A 23,663-nucleotide genomic window follows, 5' to 3' on the forward strand; every position below is an offset into this window, starting at 1 on the left:
TTTTAGTTGCCTCTTATGACAGGCAGGAATACCTCGGGCCTATTATAGCCCCCAGACCCGCAGGGGGAAAGAATACTGTGAAGACCCAACTACAACTGTATCTGAGATGAACAGCAATCTATCTGAGGTGTGTAGTGGTATTGTGGATGAGTTTTGGGGAAGGGAGGGGCAGGAAAGCAGGGTAGGGGTAGAGGAAGATGCTGGAGCTGCCAGTGCAAGCATGCACATCTTTCTTTTTTCTCTTTTTCATTGTGCCTTTCTGTGACTCAACACATCCTCTAAGTGGTGAATAGCAGTTTGTTCTTTCCACATTTTTTACTTCATTCTGGACTTTCAATGTTCAAAATCCAATTTCAACATTCAAAAACTACCAGTTACGAATATTGGTAAACTTCCATCAGATCTGTGATATTCTTATATGGAAAAATATCACATTTCGTGACATTTCATAAGAACTGCTGATTTCACGTTATTTGTTGTCACAAAATATTCCTACCCCTATTTATTACTCACCTTTGCTGTATAAATGCTGTATTTGTAGTAGTTGCAGTGCTTATAAGATGCCTACCCGCCATTAATGGCCCATCCTCTTAATCAATGTTTATATTCATCCAGAACTTTCCATTACTATAAAAATTGAGAATACAGTGTTCTTTTAATATGCTACAGCATTTACTATTGTGTTTACAGAATCTTTCTACATGATGGACTTGCAGCTAGAGAAAAATGAACAGACAGGGCTCCATACACATAACTGTATGCCAGATTGCATCAGTATAGAGTATCCTGTACAGGATTACGGAGTAAAACTGCAGGGGGAAATTACAAAAAGCAACAGTCCACTAGTGTAAGTGAAAGTGTGGATTATTTATGTACAGTTTTGTGATAAATGCACTTTGTATGCAAACACTCTAATGGTCGTTCAGGCATTTCACAAACTGATTTCTGAAGTGTTATACTAATGACTTTGCTAAGCACTGTTCAGTAACTAACCAATCACATATTCAGTGTTGAAACATTTCCTCTTACAGTTTCTACCTATAGTAAATCTCATGTTTATTGATTAAATTATTAGAATGTCGAACATGATGAAACTTTCATAGTGTTCACTTGCTCACCTTACGTACAGCTCACATAAATCAAAAACCTTTTCTGCTTGTAAGGCAAATTTTTACTACTCTTAAGTAGCTTCATTGATGGTTGAACTATTTAATGGTAATGTTAAACCTAGTTATCTTGCTCATTTATTATTTTTGGAAGGAAAATGTATATTTGGAAGGAAAAGTATAGTAGTGATGCATATTAATTTGTGCTTGAGTGTGCAGAGGAAAAGATAAGATTTCAAAGTGGTGCAGAGATTCTCTACTTACTTTAAATGTACAGAAACATGAAATTATGACTTCACAAAATGAAGAAAGTGTAGTATTCCATGATTACAACACATTGATTCTTAATTAGAATCAATAAACTCATACAAATACCTGAGTGTAACAATTTATAGGGATATGAAATGGAATTACCATGTATGTTCACTCTTTGGTAAGGCATGTGGGATAGTTTTGTTCATACATTGGATACTGAATTTCCTTGCCAAACACCACCTTCCATGCATTTCACAGTAGTCTGAAGAATATGTATGTAGGTACCTCAAGTAATAGCCTGTCCTGTAGATTCTGTCCCTCTGCAGATCTGTCATTACCCATCCACTTGATTGCAAGTGGTGTGTCCTGTAGAGGGCGGATGGGGACCAAGGAGGACTCAGGGTGTTGTACTGATCCCCCTAACCAATAAGTTTGAGGTGCTGCATTTCACTAAAACTGAGCCTGTAGAGGGTGGATGGAGACCAAGGAGGACTTAGGGCGTTGTACCGATCCCCCTGATCAATAAGTTTGAGGTGCTGCATTTCACTGAAACTGAGCCAGTGGGACTCACTTCACGTGCTTTGGGCAAACCTGTTTTGTTCAGAGTCAGGAAGAGGCAAACACAAAAGGATAGTGGTCTATTAATCACTGGAAGGTCAAACATATGACAAATGATGGTACCCCTTAGGAAAATAGCAGCAAGGGACAGGAAACGGCACCAGATGCACTAAGTGTGTATGCCTGGGAGCCTCATTCAACATGTTGAAGAGGCTATTCCAGCAGCCATTGAGAGAATAGGACACAACTAACTACAGATTGCGGCACACGAGCAAATGATGCCTTTTGTCTGGGCTCTGATGTCATTCTTGGGTATTTCCAGCGAATGGCAGAGAAGGTTGAGCAGACCAGCCTTGTGCATGGCATTTCAGCAAAGCTCACAATTTGCAGCACTGTCCCCAGAACTGATTGTCCCCCCTTGGTTCTGAGTAGAGTGGAAGGACTGAACCAGAGACTTTGAAGGTTCTGGGACAAACAAGGCTGCGACTTCCTGGACTTGTGCCATAGGGTCGAGAATTATAGGTTCCCCATAAATAGGTCAGGTGTGCACTACACATCAGAGGCTGTGTGTGCAATGCACACAAGGGCTTTTTAGATTAAGTGGCTCTCCATCCAATCCAGATAATGATAGCTGTAGGAAACCCAGAAGTATCAGTGTAAGATTGAAAGAAATGCCTCCCAATGATAATAGTATTAAAATTTTAATGGTAAACTGCCGAAGAATTCACAACAAAGTGCCAGAGTTTGAAGTGCTCATGAAATGCGGTGAAGCTCATATAATACTAGGTACAGAAATCTGATTGAAACCTGAAATTGGTAGCAGAGAGATTTTTGGGAAAAATTTCAATGTATATGGATAGGATGGGCAAATTGGAAATGGAGGTGGTGTATTTCTTGCAGCAGATAAAAATCTTAAATCCAGCTGCATGTGAGATTGTTTGGGCAAGACTCAGTATCAGGGGTGGGCATAAAATGATAATTGAATCCTTCTATTGCCCACCAGACTCATCTGATGTAACCAAAAACTTTAGAGAAACCTCAGTTCACTTGTACAGAATTTCCCCAATCATACTATAATCATCAGTGAAGACTTTAACTGGGAAAATTAGTTTTGTTAATGGTGGGAATGATAAAGACATCCTGTGAAACTTTACTAAATGCCTTCTTTGAAAACTAACTAGAACAGGTAGTTAGGATCCCCATTAATGATGGAAATATCTTGGATTTAATGGCAACAATTAGACATGACCTCTTTGAGAATGTCTAATCAAAACTCGTATCAGTGACCATGAGATGGTCGTGGCAACAATAATTACCAAAGTAGAAAGGACAACGAAAACAAGCAGAAAGATATATACGTCCAGTAAACTAGATAAAAAAATCAGAAGTATCATATCTCAATGACAGACATGAAGTTTTCAGCACAGGGCAAGAGCATGTAAAGGAACTTTGGCTCAAGTTTAAAAGAACAGTTGGCAATGCACTGGATGGATGCAAGGTGTGGCAACATTCATAGTAGGATATTAAAAACACACCATCAGGCAGTAACTATAATTTATTTATTACCTCTTATGTCAATTAATAGTTAAAGGTATGCAATTTACTAATGTGTAAGTCATTGTCCATTGCGTAGATTACATTTTGAATATGACTTTTGTCAAATGATGCCCCCTCTGCACAACACATTCATCTAGGCGGCGTTGGAAGCTTTTCATAACTCGGTGTAACATGGGACATTGCCAATGGCAGTTCTGATGCAATCCTTCAACTCTGGAATGGTGGCACAATGTGTTCAGAACACTTCTTGCTTCAGGTAGCCTCAAAGGAAAAAGTCTGCACATGGAAGGTCAGGTGAGCGAGGCAGCCACGAAATCTCACCAAAACAGGAAATTACTCTATTGGGAAATGTCTGTCGCAAGAAGTCCAAGCAAATTCTGGCTGTATGCGAGGTCACTCTGCCTTGTTGAAACCATAATTGCTCCACATCCACATCGACCATACCTAATTGGGGAAGAATGAAGTCTTGCAGCATCTTTAGGTAGCGTTCACTGGTGACAGTTACAGCCACAGCGCTGTCATTGTCAAAGAAGGAAGGGCCAATAATCCCAAAGAAAGCAACTCCAGACCACACTGTGACATGGAGAATTGTGCAAGGGCTTGATGTGCAGTTCATGCAGGTTTACATCACTCCATTAATCCATATTCTGTTTATGCACTGAACCACATAACTCGAAATGAGCTTCATCTGACATCAGGATGGTGTGCAACATTTGTGGATTTTGGCGAAGGAGATCACACATGGTTCAGCAGAATGTTTTGCATGAAACCCAATCATGAGGTCTAATTTCCTTAACAATCTGCAGCTCACATGGGTGAAAATGGAGACCTTCATGCAATAGTCTCCTGAATGATCGATCAGACATATGCACAGTTTGCACATGACGATGAGCAGATCTTTTAGGGCTACGCAATAGTGCAGCACTAATATTTTGTGGATTTTGGCGAAGGAGATCACACATGGTTCAGCAGAATGTTTTGCATGAAACCCAATCATGAGGTCTAATTTCCTTAACAATCTGCAGCTCACATGGGTGAAAATGGAGACCTTCATGCAATAGTCTCCTGAATGATCGATCAGACATATGCACAGTTTGCACATGACGATGAGCAGATCTTTTAGGGCTACGCAATAGTGCAGCACTAATATTTTCCACGGCTTCTGGTCTCTGCACAGGTCTTTCCCTTCTTCCCAGTTTGCCATTGCAAACAGAACCTGTTGTTCGAAATGCACGTACCCACCTCACAATGGTCCATCCATCTGGAACTTTCCCACGACGTCCCAAGTTGAAATGTTGCCGAAATAGACACCGGGTAGCAATAACATAGTCATTGTTCTTGAAATAACTTTCAATAGCAAAGGCACGATGCTGTACACTCCACTGCTCTATATCACTGTCACACTTGAAATGGCAGCTCATTAGTACACAAATGCAGCTCAAGCTGGCGCGCATTCCTGCAGTATGTCATTGTACTACGTAAGTCAAATTATGCTATGAACACTGCCACACCCTGTATGTACCCAGCAGACCAGTTCATAATGGGAGGGAACCTCCACTGTATATTGTCACTCTAAAGAAATGGAGATTACTGCACAATAGGTGTAAAACAAAGTGCAAGGCTACAGAGAGAGAGAGAGATGCTGATTGAAACACATTTAGCTATCAAGAGAGGAATGCATGGTGCCTTCAATGACTACTGTAACAGAATATTGTCAAGTGATCTGTCACAGAACACACAGAAATTCTGGTTGTATGTGAAGTCTGTTAGTGGCATGAAAGTTGGTGTTCAGTCCCTAGCAAATGAGACAGGAACTGAAACTGGGGGTAGCAAAGCAAAAGCTGAAATGCTTAACTCCATTTTCAAGTGTTCCTTTACAAGGGAAGACCTAAGATAATAGCCGCTATTTAATCCTCGTAAAACTGAAAATATGATTGAAATAAGTATTAGTGTCAATGGTGTTGAGAAACAGCTGAAACCGTTGAAACTGAATAAAGCTCCAGGCCTATGGAACTCCTGTCAGATTCTATACTGAATTTTCAGCTGAGTTAGCCCCTCTTCTAACTATAATCTATCACAGACCCCTGAAACAAAAAGCCATGTCCAGTTCTTAAAAAAGGGCACAGGTCACACCTGTCTACAAAAAAGGTAGTAGAAGTGATCATCAAAACTACCATCCAGGATCCTGACATCAGGCCGAGGGGTGTGTGTGTCTGTTACTGATGAAGGCTGTGGCCAAAAGCTGTATATGAGTGTCTTTTGATTGTGCCTGTCTGCATCTTGACGTGTCTTCTTTATAGTAAGTAGCAATTTGTCTTTTCCTACATTGTTGTTAGGTGGGAAAGTGACAGTTTGGTTGTGAGTTGGCAAAGTCAACGAATATGAAACTAAATACCCTGGTTGTGGTGAAACGCTGATCTGTAACTTAGCCCATTTGAAAAAATTGACTCTGATATCACATTATAGTCATCAATTTGCTTACAGCAATTTTTGCAAGTGGCCTTTGTCATTGGTCAAAGCTGATGACTCGTAATGAATATTCCTCTTTATCCCATAATTAATAGTGTACATAAAGAAGTATGTGTTTAAATAATCAGATAAAACAATAGTTATATTCTTATATTAATAGCATACAATTTTGATCACTTTTCATTATATGGGGTGTTTCCATGATGATTATACAAACTTTCAGTGGTCATGCAGCATTGGAAATGTATCAATTTCATACAAAGAAGCATGTCTGAAAATGACTGCATCAAAAGTTCTAAGTAAAAATGTGTAAATTTCAGATTTACCATTGGTCTGCTGCGGATGTCTTAAGTAGACACATTTCCTGAAATAATTTCATTTACGTGCAAGTTGTGCACAAGGTTCTACATTCACAACAGTTGTTCAAAATGGTTCTTCCCAGCTTCTAAGTGTGCATGACATTCTTGCACAAAGTTCTGTTATGTCCTTTAATCTTTGCTTGTTAGAACACTGTCATAGGCAACAAGAATTCTTGCCAGGAGATCCTTTTTAGTCTTGATAGGTATCTTTCACAGAGTGAACAGGAGCTCCCTCATGTTGGAGCAACCTACATTCTTGAAAATATTCCGCCAGTATTGGGAATTTGTCTCTCAGAAAGACAATATACACAGGTATTCTTAAATAGGGAGGAAGCAGATATGAACTATCAATCAATCAGCGATTACACCTACTCACAAGTTCACTGAAAATCTGCATTCATGGTCATTCACAGATGTAGCATGGTGATCCTAAATGGCACATATATGACTATTGTGGCTCTTGAACTTTCCATATCTGGTGACACAGGCTTCATCTGAAAAAAGTGAAATGCAGGAAAATGAGGACTGGAAATACAGCATTTTAGTCTCCACTGATGTAACGTGATGAGCTCCAAAGTCAGCAGGAGTTACCTCTTGCACTTTTTTTGAATTTTAAGGATTAGCTGTGTGGTGTCACCGCCAGACACCACACTTGCTAGGTGGTAGCCTTTAAATCGGCCGCGGTCCATTAGTATACGTCGGACCCGCGTGTCGCCACTGTCAGTGATAGCAGACCGAGCGCCACCACACGGCAGGTCTAGAGAGACTTACTAGCACTCGCCCCAGTTGCACAGCCGACTTTGCCTGAGATAGATTACTGACAATTATGCTCTCATTAGCGGAGACGATAGTTAGCATAGCCTTCAGCTAAGTCATTTGCTACGACCTAGTAAGGCGCCGTTATTCTTTGTTATATTGCTATTATATTTCTGTATCATCAAGAGCGATGTTCTACAATTATAGATTAAAGTTAAGTATTCCAGAAGCCACATACTTTTCTTTATAGCATTCATTACGTATCCTGTTTCATACCTCACGCCAGCCTGCGTGAGTTTAAGCGCGTGCCTTTCGGCTTCCTCTCATTGTGTCTAGGCTGTCTTGTCTAGACACAACAAGCTGCTGCATGTACGCTTTCCATACTCTACTGTTTGTGACATCCACAGCTGAAGATTTCTCAGTGACACAAGCAATGTTGTTGATGTTTTGTTTGTTTGGTTTGTGGGGCTCTCAACTGAGCAATTAACAGTGCCCTTACAAAATCCCAATGTTTACACAGTCCAATCTTGCCACTTGCATGAATGATGATGAAATGATAAGGGCAACACAAACACCCAGTCCCCGGGCAGAGAAAATCCCCAACCTGGCCGGGAATTGAACCTGGGACCCCATGATCCAGAGGCAGCAATGCTAGCCACTAGACCATGTGCTGCAGACAATACAGCCAAGATCAACTTCTTCTGATGCATGAGTTTGTACATTTCACAGCCCTCCTTGTTCATTCTGTCACAGTCATTGTGCCCTGTTTCATCAGAAATGATTATACCAGTGTGTACATCTCACCATCTATGGCACTTAAACGAAGTTTCCTGTCACCCATCCTAAGTATATACACCTACATGTTGGTGTAGTTAGCCTACCTTCATATGATTACAACAGAGATTTGGCAGTGCCTCATCCATCCCAAAGCTGGCCAAACAGCTGTTAGTAAAAGAAGATAGTTCAGCAACTGGCACTCTCAGAAAACCAAAGTGTACCAATGGGTCAAAGAAACAATGATACTTGTTGGAACTTCTAGAAGATTATCTGTCCAACAAATATTCGTGAATGTTCTTGAAATTTAGCCATAATATAAAACATAAATTGTGATGTCACAGCAAGGAAAGAACTTTATTTAAAGAGAGAGGAAGAAAACACTAATTGTATGGAGAGTAGTGAGAAGTTAACAGCAATATGTGAACTGTCTCAAAAAACTAGAAAGCATCTTTCTCTAAGAACAACAGTCATGGGAAGTCATACTAATCAAGGAGAGCTAAAGCAATGAAAACACAGTGCCTCTGGTGGACAACGTGTAAACATTTTGATCCTTGGCGTGTGTACATCAACTGACAGAACTAGTGATTTTTTTGCTACTCCAGGAAAGCAGAGCATCATCCAAGTATCATGCTGGAAAATGAATCCGATGTTCCGATCTTGTTGTACAGCTGCTTGTGCTGACTGGTGTGTAGCTGGTGTTGACACTGATGCTGGTGTTGACACTGGTGCTGGCATGGATGTTGAAGCAGTAGGTTCTTCTTGGAATACATATGTAAGTTTCACTTGGGCCAGTGAGGTGGTACAGGGGTTACTGATGTCACATTTTCCTCTGCCAATTACACAGTTATTGCCTATGTGTGGAGGTACCAGTGCTGACTTCACTCAATCTGTGTGTAACACAATGTGTATGCATTACTATAGCTCAGGGTACACATAGGTGTGCAAAGTTCCATGCCTTGATGTGGTCAGATTTTAATGATTTGTTGACTGAGGTGAGAAAAAAATCTGTATGGTTAATGTCATCTATGTGGGCTGCATGTGGATCAACAAATTCACATGATAGTTGCAGTGTTTCTCCATGAACTAACTCAGCTGATGGAGAGTCCAGGTCTGGTTTGCACGTGCTTAGCACAGCATGCAAAACCAGTGGTAACACTGTTGTCCAGTTTGAATTATGACATGTGAGTGTGGCCTTGAGATAATGGTGCTAGCATTCTATCATCCTGTTACTGGTCATGTGGTAGCTTGTGGTTTTATAGCATATGATGCCAAAGAATTTGTTAAGCTGTGTGAACAGGTCGTATTCAAACTGAATCACAGTTACCATGATGTGCAGAAGGCAACCAAAATGCACTGTCCATGTGGATATGAGGGCAGAAGCTGAAGTGCCTGCTGAAATGTTATCAACTGGCACTGTTTCTGGCCATCTGGTGAAATAGTCGATCATCGTCAATATGTAGCATTCGCCTTTCAATGGAGGCAAAGGGCCTTCCACATCAGTATGGATGTGTGAAAAGCAAGGAGTCTTGTCCAGAAAGTCAATGATTGGTGAATTTACATGGTGGCAAACTTTTATGCACTGACACCTTATGCATGTCCGTGTCCATTTCTGGCCACACATTATGGTTGGAGACTATGCAAGTTGTTGGTCAAGCTCCAGAGTGGCACTGAATATGTAAGTTGTCAACACATGTCTTCAAAATGTGTAAGGCAGAAAAGGACAGGGTTTACGATTGGACATGTCACAAGATAGCTTGATGTCATTTTCAGGAGTGTTGACTAAGTAGAGGCCTAATGCTGACGATGAATCCTAGAGCATACTGTGTAGTTCTTGGTCCGTCCATTCTGCAATTTGAGTGAAATTGATCAACTGTGACTGTGGGATGCCGTGAACACATGAAAGGTAGTGAGTTACGATGTTTTTGATCCCAGAAATGTGCCTCACATCCATGCTAACCTGGGATATGTAGACCAGCTGACTGTGCTGCTGAGGTGAACAATTGTTGTTGTTTTGACAAAAGGCATAAGCCAGTGAGTTATGGACAGGATAAATGGCGATCTCTCTGGCTTCAAATTGAGGTATGCAGTATTTAATGGTCTCATAGATTTCAGAAGCTCTCTATCATAGGTGCTCGATTTTCATTGTGGCAGTGAAAGTTACTGTGAGATGAAAGCTACTGGCTGCCATGCATCATCGCACTGATGCTGTAGCATCACGCCAGTCACTGTCTGACTTATGTCAACCACTAATGCCAAAGGAGCATGTAGGTCAGGGTGTGTGAGTAATGCAGCATCTGCTATGCTCTGTTTGGCCACCTTGAAAGCAGAGGTCATGCTATCCAACCACAGAATGATTAAGTTCCCTTTGCTCTTTGGGTCAGTGAGTGCAGCAGTTAATATTTCTTGCAATTTGTCTGTGTGCAGCAGATTTTGATGGTAAAAATTAAAAAGCTGAGGAACTGACACAATTCTATAAAAGTGCCTGTTTGGGGGGTTGTAAGATAGCTTCAAGTTTTTCAAGTAACAGTAGTGAACCTGATGATGAGATTCTGTGGCCCAGAAAGTTATCTCTGTCTGACCAAAAACGCAGTTAGCAGTGTTCAAGACAATGCTATACTTCTGTACTTGTTGAAACACCTCAGTTACACGCTACTGATGATGTTCTGGTGTCGCTGAGAAAACCCGAATGTTGTCAAGGTATGTAAAACAATATGGGAGTCCTTGTAACACAGAACCTATACCCCCCCACTTCTTAGGTATCAAACAAAGTGGGGATGACGAAGGACTTCTTGACAGTTGCATAACACCTTCAAGCAGTACACTATCAGGTTCTACTTTTGCTGTAGCCAGACTGTCTGGAGCCAAACATAGAGATTGACAGAATATGGGTGGACCATCAGTAATTTTGTAGTGCATTGTGTCATGACATACCTCTTTCAATGTTCCAGGTGGTCACACTGTGACAAAGCAAGCTGGGATCTTTTTACTTCCTCTCTTGTGTTGCCATCTGCCTCCTTAAATTCATTTTTTCATTTTCTACTAATTACCATTAACATATGTGAGTATAATCTGCATTTCCACAAAAGAGAAAGGTTGGGCCTAAGTTTTAAAGAATATAACACCAGCTCTAATTTTGTTCTTAGTTTTATGTATGTAATTGATTTTCTAATTTATTGTAACTATTCCTAGTTAGCATCTTTTGTTATAAGGTGAAGTCAGTAATTGTTTCATAACTCAAATTATATTATTGACTCATAAACAAATATAAATTCTATAATAATTATAAACATTTGGGGGAACAACTAATAGCACTCTTTAATTACTTATTTGGCTCTATTTGAAAACATGTTAGCAAAGCAGCCCTTAGGAAGTTCAAAAGTAATTACCAGTTTTGTCAAAAGTATTGTTTGCATAACAATATCTGTTAATTTCATCATTTAAACAAAAAATTTGGCTTAACCCTTCTAGTAGAAGAAACTGGTAAAAAGAACCAATTTTTTGATGTAATAAGGGCCCGATTTTTGGGCCCGAGAGTCAGTCAGTCCACGGTCGGGTTTCAGATAAGGAACCCATATTGGTAAGATCAACAACAATGTATCCACTTAACTGTGAAATAAGTGTAATAGGCCATGTGCTAAAACAATGACAGTGTCTGTTCAATACGTACTGTATTATGCGGCAAGAACTGTGTGGTTAGGTTTTTACTGCACGCAGATGTTCAACAGTAAACTATTGTAGCAGTCTGTTGATGTTTGCTTGCAAACTATTAATGAGACTTATCGAAAGTTAAACAATAGTACACTGGTCATATAACTGTGTATTATTGGGGGGTTGTAAACTGAGAAATGAAAATGTGCACCTGTCGGCTACATCATTTAAAATAGTCGTGTTGAACTTATGGGACTTACGGGACCAAACTGCTGATGTCATTGGTCCCTAAGCTCTACACTACTTAATATAGCTTAAAATAACTTATGCTATGGACAACACACACACACCCATGCCTGAGGGAGGACTGGAAACTCCGACGGGGGGAGCTGCACGGACCGTGACAAGGGGCCTCAGACCGTGTGGCTACCCCGCACGGCTGAAAGGAAAGAACTTAATTTAACATACTAGGAAAAACACAATTAATTTTGTATGAAAATTTCTATGCAAACTCAAAAACACTAGAAAGAATCCATCTCCAGGAACAATAGTCACAGAAAGCCATATTAATCAAGGAGCACTAAATCAACAAAAACACAGCACCCCTGGTGAATGGTGCGTGACTCCTTTGACACTTGGCACATATCCATCAGCTGACAGCGACTAACGATTATGTCATTACAAGGTCATCTGCTACTGGGTGCCTACACTTGATCACGAATGTTACAGTAAGTTAGAACACACGGGAGCAATGCAAACCACGGTGACTACATTCAACGCATTGGTGCATGCTGCAATATCCATAGAATGTTTTCTCTTTTATTTCATATTTTAATGTATGTTGTCATTATTACATACAGAAATTGATGTTTTTCATATAAAATGTATCAGCTGGTTCATTTAGATTGTCTTGGATCCTATATAATATTTTCACTTCTTGATGTTCCAATGTTAATATACAATTATTATTATTATTATTATTATTATTATTTTCGATTATTCCCATTTAAAGAGAGTGTTTGAAATTGAATTCCTTTATGATGATTGTTTATGTTTTTTCTGAGCCCAAATTTTTGTCATGTGTTCCCTGTGTTGTTTCTTTCGCTGTCCATTTGCATCCTGGTCTCTTCTGTGTTGCTTGTCTGAGGTCCTCTTCAACTTCTTTTATCCATTTTGTTTTTCCCCTGCCTGAGTTGATGACTTTAAGAATTCGCTTTGAAATTCTGTTTTCATTCATCCTGTTGATATGTCCGTAGAACTGCATTCTTCTTTTCCATATTGTATCTGTAATCTTGTCTGTGTATTTATATAATTCTGATGTTGGTCTCTTCTTCCAGATTCCTTGCTCTTCTATCGGGCCAAAAATTTTCCTGAGAATTTTCATTTCTTGTTTCTCTATTTCTTTGATTTTAGTTTGCCCACCTATTTGTGTTGTTTCAGATGCATACAGTGCCTCCAGAAGTACGACAGTGTTGTAGTGCCTCAATTTTGCGTTAATGGATATGGACTTTTTGTTATATTAGTTCCACGTGAGTTTATATGCTTTCTGTAGTTTTTTTATTCTTTCCTCATTGGCATTTAGGTTGATCCCTGATGGCTGGATGATTTCCCCCAGGTACTTAAAATGTGGTACTTGCACGAGTTTCCCAAGGGTTGTCACAATAGGCAATCTGTCTTGTGGCACTCTTTCTATGTACTGGGTTTTCTCATACAAAATTTGCAGGCCAGTTCTTTGTGCAATTTCGTGTAACTTCTCTATGGCGTTAGTGGCTTCTTTTCTATTATTTGTGAGGATTGCAAGGTCATATGCAAAAGCTAAACACTTCACATTGAATCTATTATCTTTTCTCAAGCCAATTTGGTGTCCTTTGACTTCTTTTTCCCATGTCCTGATAATTTTTTCAAGAACGATATTAAAAAGTAATTGTGAAAGTCTGTCACCCTGTCGCACTCCAGTTTGGATTTCAAATGGTTCAGATATATCCCCCATAAATTTAACCTTGGAGACTGTGTCGGTTATGTTTGTCAAAGACCCTTAATATACAATATTATAATGTTTTATGCAAACCTCATTATTTTGACTGTTAATTGGATCAACTCAGTTTTCTTCAACTGATTATAGAGTTGAAGCAAAGAGGTGATGATCAGAAACTTAATTTTAATATGAATGCTGTCTTGTTTAACAATGCCCATTATCTTCTTCTTAATCTCAGTGCAGTGCCTTGAGGCACATTATTCCTGTGTGGTGCAAAAGGCTGTCAGATTCATTTTATCCAGTGTGTTATTTTCAATGAAAAGCCAATGGTGTTTATATTGATTCTTCAACACTTTTACGTCAGAATATCAAATGAGGTTATTCAAGCAAATATTCACAGAAAGAACACAACATACGCAATTCTCAGTACAACACCAAACCATCCTTTGTAACTCACTTACTTCCAACTTCTGACTAGCCAAGGAGGACAGAGATACAGCGTACCTCAGAGACAATTATTACAATGAATTACTTATTGATAATCTTTTATGAAGTTAGTTTTTGAGTGTTTTAATTAACAATTTTAATGTCAATAACTTCAGGTGTAATTACATCAGAATGCAAAATTTCTTTTTTAAATCAATTCAATGTATGAAAAGTAATTCAAATTTTTGAAAATTAATAAATTTAATATTATACATATTAAAATGAATTCACATGGGCCGTCATGTCATGTTCCACAATGCATTCCAAATGGTGCCATTCATACAGGCCATCACTGAGCTGTCATGTCGCATTGTATCAAGCCTTCTCAGCTGATGAAATTACGCTGTCTACCCAATGTTAGTTTCTTTATTTGAATACTATAACATTATCACTTGCTTTCAATGCTGACCTGCTCTTTAATAGTTACTCTCCACCTTATAATTCTCTCTTCACTTGCAATTCAAAAGTGTTTTAAGAACATCGAGTCATCTACATGTTCTTTATTGTTTGATGAAATGTAATTAGTTTAGCTTTTGGTTTCATTTGGTCCTTGTCAAATCTAATTTACTATTTGTTTTCTTCTGAAAGGAAGTTATAGTACAAACATGTAGTTCTTCTTAATTCTACTAACATATGACCTCTGCCATTTCAGTATCATAACTGAAGTTTTCCTCTGAGGAACATTCCTTGGCTTTTTCCTACTTTCAAACTGAAATCCTGCATTATAATGTTATAGTGAGATTTATTTCATTTAGTAGTTTCTATAACTCTTCATAGATTTCTTCTGCCTCCAACTCCTCAGAATGTGAGCATAGTGATAAATAGACCCCAATGTTTCCAACTTCTGTTAACTTTTTTTTCTTTTTTAACAGTCATATCATTCTGTCCAAAATTACTTCAGTAACTACAACAAGGTTTTTTTTTATTTTCTTGGCTTCAATAAAGCCTACTTGTGAGTCTCCTCCCTGCTCTTTTCCTCTATAGTAAAGCAGATGTCTCTATTTTAATTCTAATTGGTCATTTTCTCACTGTACATGTGATAATCTTACCATATCCTATTTTATCTTATTTAACTCCTCTTCTAACTTCATGAAACTGTCTTGCAATCCCAAAGTTCTTAATTTTTTTGTCCTCAGATAGAAAGAAATATGATCATATGAGAATTGCAAATTTTATATGTGCTTTACATGCAGTTGTCTTCTGAAGAAATGTCTGATAAAGAGAAAAAGACAATAAAATATGAGAAATTGTTGTGGTGTTAGGCATTTTATATAAACAGGTCATAAACTCATGAAAGAAATTCTTCATATGTGCAGTTCGAGTATCTGAAAGGTCCTTAAAAATTCAAACTCAGAGGCAGTTTCAACAAGTTCTGCTCAGCAAAATGAAAGGAAGAAGGGAAGTTTAGGGTTTAGTATTACATTGACAGTGAGGTTATTGGTGCTGGAGCTGAATCTTGGACAGGGAAGGGATGGGGCAACTGATCGTGTCTGTTTCAGTTGAACCACTTCAGCATTTGTCTTAAGCAATTTACAGAGCCCATAGAAAGCCTAAATCTAAATAGCCAAGTGGACAATTTGATCCTACATCCTTCAGCATGTGAGTCCAGTTTATTACCACATCAACACATCTCTCAGTGCAGAAAAATAAGTTAGTATTGTCTCAAAGGCCACTTTCTCACAAATGTTTAAAAATGAGCAGCAAAATTATTGGTGGTTTGATTATCTCCAGTTTTATAGGTAGGTGTATTCACATCTTTCATTAAACATGACCTGAGTTTTCATTTAACAAGTTAGTACAAGATTTTAACACTTTGCCAGAAACACAATCAAAACAGCAGAATAACTTTTTACTGACCTCATGAATTTTATAACACCCTCTAGGGACTCTATGTTGCAAACTAATGTCTGTTGGTGATGGATACAGTATCTGCCAAACTAAATCTAACAGATCTGTTATGTGGTGGTTTGTTAGTGGGTGGAGTGTTTGCTGTCACTGTTAGGAAGGAATCTTTAAATGAGGTGGTCAATGATTTCATTTTCATACCATAAAATTTCATTTCTTTAACATAAACCTCTTAGAGGGATCCTATCCATCACCAAAGACTTTCATGTTCAGCAAGTTTGGATATATTCATATGTTATCTTCAAGTAGCAAACTCATAGTGGAGTGGCTTTCTGGTGTATAATGGATTACAGCAAGCAACATATGTAACATATTGAATTTTCCTTATATCCATTGCTGTATCTCATGTGGCATATATGTTACAAATAGCCACAGTAGTATAAATGTTGTAGGAAATTTCTTGTAGAATGCAAATACTTTTTGATAAAGGAGACCACTCCCTCAAAAGCAGCACTGAATTGTCACTAGGTAAACACAAAAGAAAGAAAATTGCTAGCTTTTGAGCTAGAGTAAAACACACACACAAATGCACATGCCTATGCCCCTAGCTAGCATCCTGTTGGGGTATAAGTGTGTTTATGCATGCATGCATGTGTTTGTGTGTGTGAGTGTGTGTGTGTGTGTGTGTGTGTGTGTGTGTGTGTGTGTGTCACATTATTGACAAAGAAATTTATGAGAGTAAGTTTTCCACATGGCAGTGCACTGTGACCACTATGCAACATATGTTGACATAAGAATTAACTAGTGATCAGTTGGATGACGAGGTGCTGCTAAACCAAGACTGAGTGTAAGTCTTGGCAGAGCTCGCCACTTATTACAAGAAAGTCACATGTATTATGACTTGTGTCATGTAGATTTTTCACTGGAAAATATAAACATCTTTGTGTAACACAGGTGAGAACTGCTTTACTGCATCTGACCAACCCACTCTTGTTTATGAACACTTCTTTTTTCAGCTTCAGTATCATTAATATCACTTATTGGCTCTTGACATTTTGAATTTTCTCAGTCTTTGCTTTATTTACTATTATTTTTAATTATTTTATCTCCACATGATACTTTCTCCTCCTCTGTTGTTCATAGTGGGTAAGACATAGGTTGGACTCATACTCAATAGGAGTTGGATTAAAATCTCTGTTGGTTTTGTATGGTTTACAAAAATCAATTTGATGGAATGCTACAACAGTTCCTTCAACAGCCATGGTCAATGTCTTCCTTGCTCAATGTCCAGCTGACCTTCCTTTAGTGACCTAAATGTCAATGTCAAATAATCTAATTAATGTCCCTTGTTCTATGTCTTTTGACTTACTTATATATCTCCCTCTTACTTGCCAGTCCCATGAACTGTCCTTTGTGGCAAGTGGCTCCCACCTTTTCTCACCTCTGGGAGCTACTTCCTGGCCGCTTTTCTCCCTGTCCTTATTCTATACAACATTGCTCCATATTTTTCTCACAATACTACTGAACCTATCCTATTATTGACACCAGTTATGGTGTAGTATCTGAAGTGTTTTAATACCCTTTAAGTTTCAACTTTCTGCTCTGAAGGATAATATTGTTTTAAAGCCTCCCAGTCATTTTTTGTACTGGCCTAGCCATCACCAGCACTTCACCTTAAAGATAACTCATGTTATCACTTCTCAGTAATTATATGTAACACTTCTGTAAAAATGCAGTGTGCTTGGCTAAACTGTGTTTTATCTATGTGCAATCATTTGTTGATCAGATATAGTGAATCTATATGGAATAAATGTTTAAAGCTTTTCTCTTATGTTGACAAATTCAGTTTCACTACTTTGAGTTACCAAAGATTATGGATTAATCCATTGTCTTCATAATTATGTCACATTCTGTACATTCTTTGAAAAGTCACCAAATACTGTTTCGAAATTTGTTTCTTGTCTCTGACTGCAAATCTCTTTTACAAGATACCATACTCATTTTCTCAGTGAATTGCCTATGATGCAACTGGCCAGTAATCCTGTTACGTACATTAAAAAATGGCATGTGAAAGAAAAATAGGAGCTTATGTGGCATCCTGGAGGAATTCATACAAGATTCAATTTTTACTTCTGCCTATTTTGTCATCATCAGTTAAAGAACATGTGAGAACTATTAAATAACATCCATTCACAGGAAACAAAGCTTTAACTAATTCATTTACTGTTTTACATGTATAAATATCATAAAAGTAATTTTAACTCACTATTAAAAACTTTTTTGTCTTTACTGAAGAAGAAAGTGGTGTTTGTAGAAACAGCAAGGAGGAGAAATTTGTGGGTATCTTGTGTGAATCTTCTTTTCATCTTTTTGGTCAACACCATTACTGAAACAAGTTTGAACCTCTGAAGGCTCATAACCCAGTACATTTGTGTGTGTCCAACTGTTATGCTTCAGCTGGATGACATAGTGTTTAATTATATTTCATTAACTTGTAAATTTATTGAGGGAAGTGATGGTGGAACATTTTCTAGCTCTCTTCCTTTTTTTAAATTGTATTCTTAAATTATATTACAAGATTTCATTTCCCTACTTCAGCTTTTATACAAATTGTGGTTTATAATGTCTGTACTACCCCACTCTTCCCCCAGTGGTTTATGAGCAGTAATGTAGTGTGACTATTACAATAAGTTTCATTGCTTTCCAAACTGAAGCAAATAATTCTACTTTAGGGAAATGACAGTATGCTTCAATCTTCACAGAGTTCTCTCTTAATTTTCTAAACTAGTTTTAACCTATCAGAAACAGTTTTTACTCACCCTATCATACATTTCATTATACAATAGCAAATGTTTAGAAGCTATTATTGATAAAAAATCATTTATAAAATCTAAATCTTTGTTACTAGTTTTTATAAAACAACAACACGATGTTTTTCAGGAGAAAGTATGGTATAAAAAATCACACACTTTTTCATGTGTACTATGGGAATTTCATGGCCACTAAATACAGAAAGAATGTTGTTGACAGACTAACTATATTGCTGGGTAAGTAATTTCATTTGTTGACATGAACATTGAACAATGAAAGGAAATTTAAAAAAATTAATAAAAATTTTGACCATGTTTCAGGTTTCAGTGGTGGCTTACTGAGTCTGTTCACTGGCTTTAGTTTCATGGCGGGTTTTGAGGTAATTTACATCTTCACATTGCAACTTATGTACGTAGGTCATCCACCTGACACGAAAGATAACAGGACTGCTCCTTTCCAATGTAGAAGAAACTTAAACAAGAAATAAATGGAAACAACAAAGTAAAGACAACTGCAGCTGGACATCAAATTTGTTAATCTTTGTACTTTGATCCATATATTGTTATTTTTAAAAAAGTGGTTTGAAGTATTAATATCCAGAAACTAAAAATTTTTACAACATTATAAACAACAGTTCCACTTAAATATTAAAACATTTTCTGACTGGGAGCTGTTAAAAATTGTGTCACAAAAGTAGCTTCTTTATTATTATTATTTTTTTGGCACAGTAGATTGTTTGATGTGAATATGTTTAAAACTAAACAATAGACATAAAATTGATAGTCACTACAATTGCTACATTATGTTCATTTTCATGTAAGCTAGATTTATCTACAATCAAGTGAGTGACTCAAATATAACCACTGCCCCCTTGTCTAGGCTATTTAGGTAGGAGGCAAAAATGGAAAGTTAACATTATTGAAAATGAGTCCCTGTCTGACAAACACTTTTAACCTATCACGGCTCATTAAGCTAGGAAATTTCTGTTACTCAATAAGAAAATATCATTATTGATAATTTTTATTTTTTGTGTATATGTTTCATATAACTATACGGTAATGGCAGAACAGTCTATGGGTGTACTGTCCTGTCATCAAATAAACTGAGAGAAGCTAAGAAATCATATATAAGCTGACTATGAATGTCAATCATCTTGTGCCGAGTAGAAAGACCTGTCAGGTGATCAAACTTGAACTGTCAGTCAGTTTTAATGACACAACTTGTACCATCATACTCGGAAATTTATTTCTATGTTGTCAAGTTGGAAAATGACCCATACATACACTTTTCCATCCTCAATCTCTGCTAACCCCTGTTTTGCAGCCACATAATTTTCAGTCCCTATCTGCCAAATCCAACCCATTTCTTAGCTCTGTTCCGATAGTTTTTACATATGTGGACCCTGTTTTCTCAATGGTCTTCTCCCAAAATGCTCCCCCTTCTCTCTCCCCCTCATACTCTGTATTTCCATATGCAACTACTTCTGCTTGCATGAGAGTGACAATCCTCTAACTGTCCTTCGAACCCTTTCCCTTGCTGGTCATCTCTCCCCTCAGTCTCCTCCTCCTCTTTGTCTCACTTCTTCTGTGTTCATCCCACATGCGTCATCCAAAGCAATATTCACTTCACACAGGCAGCAGCATTACACATTTAAGTTTTTATAATTCTGTGATCTGATGTTATTATGAAAAAGGTTGTTCTTCCTCCTGTATAAATTTAAGAGGCAACTGAATCTCACACTGTTTGGTTCAGAAACAGTAACCCATGGACATAATTTTTACCCAAAATATCATTCACCTCACTCATACATTTCTAGTTGTGCACAATTGATATATTTTTTCAAATGGCTTCTTGGAGCCCCTCTACTGCTGGCCTGTTCTGTCATAAAATTTGCATGGTATTTCTACAGAATTCATGCAATATTGTTTGACGATCATCAGCAGGTTGAGACCATCTCTAAATACGTACATTAACATGTGCCAAGAAAGAGTGATTTGACAACTGTTGTTATTTCACATTAAATATCACTCTCTTGCAATCATTATGAATCATTATAAGTAACCACTGATCTTCACAAAATTGCCAATATAAAATTATTTGCAAGCAGATCTTTTGGGCTGCCTAGGTTGAAGACAACCTCAGCATCAATGCACCAAGGTATAAGACTTTTCCCTGGTAACTCAATGTTGTTTTGTATGGTAATCAGGCAGTCTCCTTTTATATCACTGTAATTTCTTTCTTGATTAATGTATAAATAAGAGATGAACATAAGAAAAAATCCTCCCCAAACCTCCTAGATTAGCACTTTGACATCTGCTCAGTCTCAACAAAATCATCAAGTTTCCTTACCCATACCTGTTGACCATTAGTTTACCTCTAACATGCCATATTTCAGGAAACCTAACACGAAAACATAAGTACCACTGCGCTGTAATCACACTACACTGAAGAGGCAAAGAAACTGGTACACCTGCCTAATATTGTGTAGGGCGCCCGTGAGCATGCAGAAGAGCTGCAACGAGATATGGCATGGACTCAACTAATGTCTGACATAGTGCTGGAGGGAACTGACACCATGAATCCTGTAGGGCTGTCCATAAATCCATAAGCATATGAGGGGATGGGGGTCTCTTCTGAACAGCACGTTGCAAGACATCCAAGATATACTCAATAACTTTCATGTCTGGAGTGTTAGGTGGCCAGCAGAAGTGTTTAAAATCAGAAGAGTGTTCCTGGAGCCACTCTGTAGCAATTCTAGATGTGTGAGGTGTTGCATTGTCCAGCTAGAATTGCTCAAGTCCATCGGAATGCACAATGGACAAGAATGGATACAGGTGATCAGACAGGATGCTTACGTATGTGTCACCTGTCAGAGTAGTATCTAGACATATTGTGGGTTCCATGTCACTCCAATTGCACATGCCCCACATCATTACAGAGCCTCCATCAGCTTGAACGGATCCCTGCTGACACGTAAGGTTGATGGACTCATGAGGTTGTCTCCATATCCATACACATCCATCCACTCGATACAATTTGAAAGGAGACTCATCTGACCAGGCAACATATTTCCAGTCATCAACAGTCCAATGTCGGTGTTGACAGGCTGAGGCGAGGTGTAAAGCTTTGTATCGTGCAGTCGTCAAGAATACACGAGTGGGCCTTCAGCTCCAAAAGCCCATATTGATAATGTTTCATCAAATGGTTCACACACTGGCACTTGTTGATGGCCCAGCACAGAAATCTGCAGCAATATGCGAAAGGGTTGCACTTCTGTCACACTGAACGATTCCCTTCAGTCGTCATTGGTCCTGTTCTTGCAGGATCTTTTTCCAGCCGCAGTGATGTCAGAGATTTGATGTTTTACCAGATTCCTGATATTCACAGTATACTCATGAAATGATTGTATGAGAAAATCCCCACTTCATTGCTACCTCAGAGATGCTGTTTGCTTTTTGCGCCAACTATAACGCCATGTTCACACACCTACTTGGAGATTCATAAGTATTTATTTACAGTTCATTAAATTTTGATAACCTGCCATTGTAGCAGCAGTAACCAATCTAACAACTGTGCCAGACACTTGTTGTCCTATACAGGTGTTGCCGACCGCCGCATCGTATTCTGCCTGTTTTCATATCTCTGTATTTGAATATGCATGCCTATACCAGTTTCTTTACCTGTACTTCTCCTGTTTTCAGTAGTTGTAGATGACTAAACTGCCCTTATTTTTGGATTTAGCTTTTTTTGTGATCTTTTTTCATATTCCTGTGAATCCAAAACTAACTAGTATGTTACTGTCTGCTATCTTTCAATAATTAGTCTCGTGATAATTCTCTCTCGTCATCCATTAAGTTTTAATTTATTTATTTCTTTTTCCATGAAATGTATATGTCTAACTTACATTTCAATGAAAGTATTCCCATCCCTACATTATTTTTCCTCTGAGTTGAAAAATTGGTAATCATTTTCTACTTTTCAAAATTATATAACTATTATGTTATTTACTGTCTGTTTGGTTTGGTACTGCAAATATTTATGTGCAATTATCTGAAAGACTGCATTATCTTATTAGTCTTACATTTGGAACAAAAGGAAATACTGTTTGAAAAAGGCACCAGATGGGCACACACAAGCTCATTACTGAATGGAAAGACTGTAGCAAATGAAGATGTTCCCACAATGTGCGAGCAATGAACACATAAGGAGAGAAAAGACAATCCATGGTTGGCATTGCACATTTATGCAAAACATGGTGAAACATTTTTAACTAATATTCACAACAAAGTTATGTTTTGTGACTGAATAGAAATTTGTTTCAAATGTAAAAACTTCTATACAAATATGGGGAGAAAGGAGATACATTGTAGCAAATTTTATATGAAAACAGTAATGGTTTCTGTGTGTGAATGTGTGCACTTTTGTTAGAAAAGGAGTTAGCGCTCAAAAGCTAGTGTGAATGCTGTTTTCTGTTATGTGTTTCTGTGCTCCATGCATCGATCCACTGTAGTGGTTGCCTTTCCTTATTTTACTTATATGAGAATACACCAATTTCGAAGTGATGATACAAAATAATAAGATATAATTATTTATTATAAAATACAGCTTTTTGAAGATACAGATTTTTGGTCTATGTGTTTTAGAACTTTTGCAACACTCTCATAATCTTTCTTAATAATATAAATGCATAAAACAGTATATACAAACTACTTGGAGATTCATAAGTATTTATTTATAGTTCATTAAACACTAATAGGAACATGGAAAATTTGATTTTTCAGTACAATATTTGAATTCAGTACAATATTGTTGTTCAATGTTGTCATTCTTCAGACACTATTGAAATTAAGGCACTTAATTATCATTTTATCACAATAATATAGCACAAGGCACAGCATGCATAGTTGACTGTTGTGCGTATAAAGTTTCATACTCCTAACTTACTCACTATTTGAAGTACAGAAGCTTATAATAAGAAACCATGATCTGTTGGTAATTGTAATACCACATCTGTTGTCAAGAGGGTATTGCTGTGTAACTCTAAGAAATTAACAAAATTAT

At 37.8% G+C, this 23,663-nt stretch overlaps 1 long non-coding RNA gene across 1 annotated transcript; it reads left to right on the forward strand.

Annotated features, from left to right (window-relative positions):
• Positions 1–709: 709 nt before the first annotated feature.
• LOC126483619 (uncharacterized) lies at positions 710–23,213 on the forward strand. Its single transcript, XR_007587747.1, has 3 exons — positions 710–847; positions 18,732–18,838; positions 18,923–23,213. It is a non-coding gene; the product is annotated as an uncharacterized LOC126483619 (long non-coding RNA).
• The last annotated feature ends 450 nt before the right edge of the window (positions 23,214–23,663 follow it).

The sequence above is a fragment of the Schistocerca serialis genome, chromosome 6, assembly GCF_023864345.2.
Source record: "Schistocerca serialis cubense isolate TAMUIC-IGC-003099 chromosome 6, iqSchSeri2.2, whole genome shotgun sequence".
Classification (NCBI taxonomy): Eukaryota; Metazoa; Arthropoda; class Insecta; order Orthoptera; family Acrididae; genus Schistocerca; species Schistocerca serialis.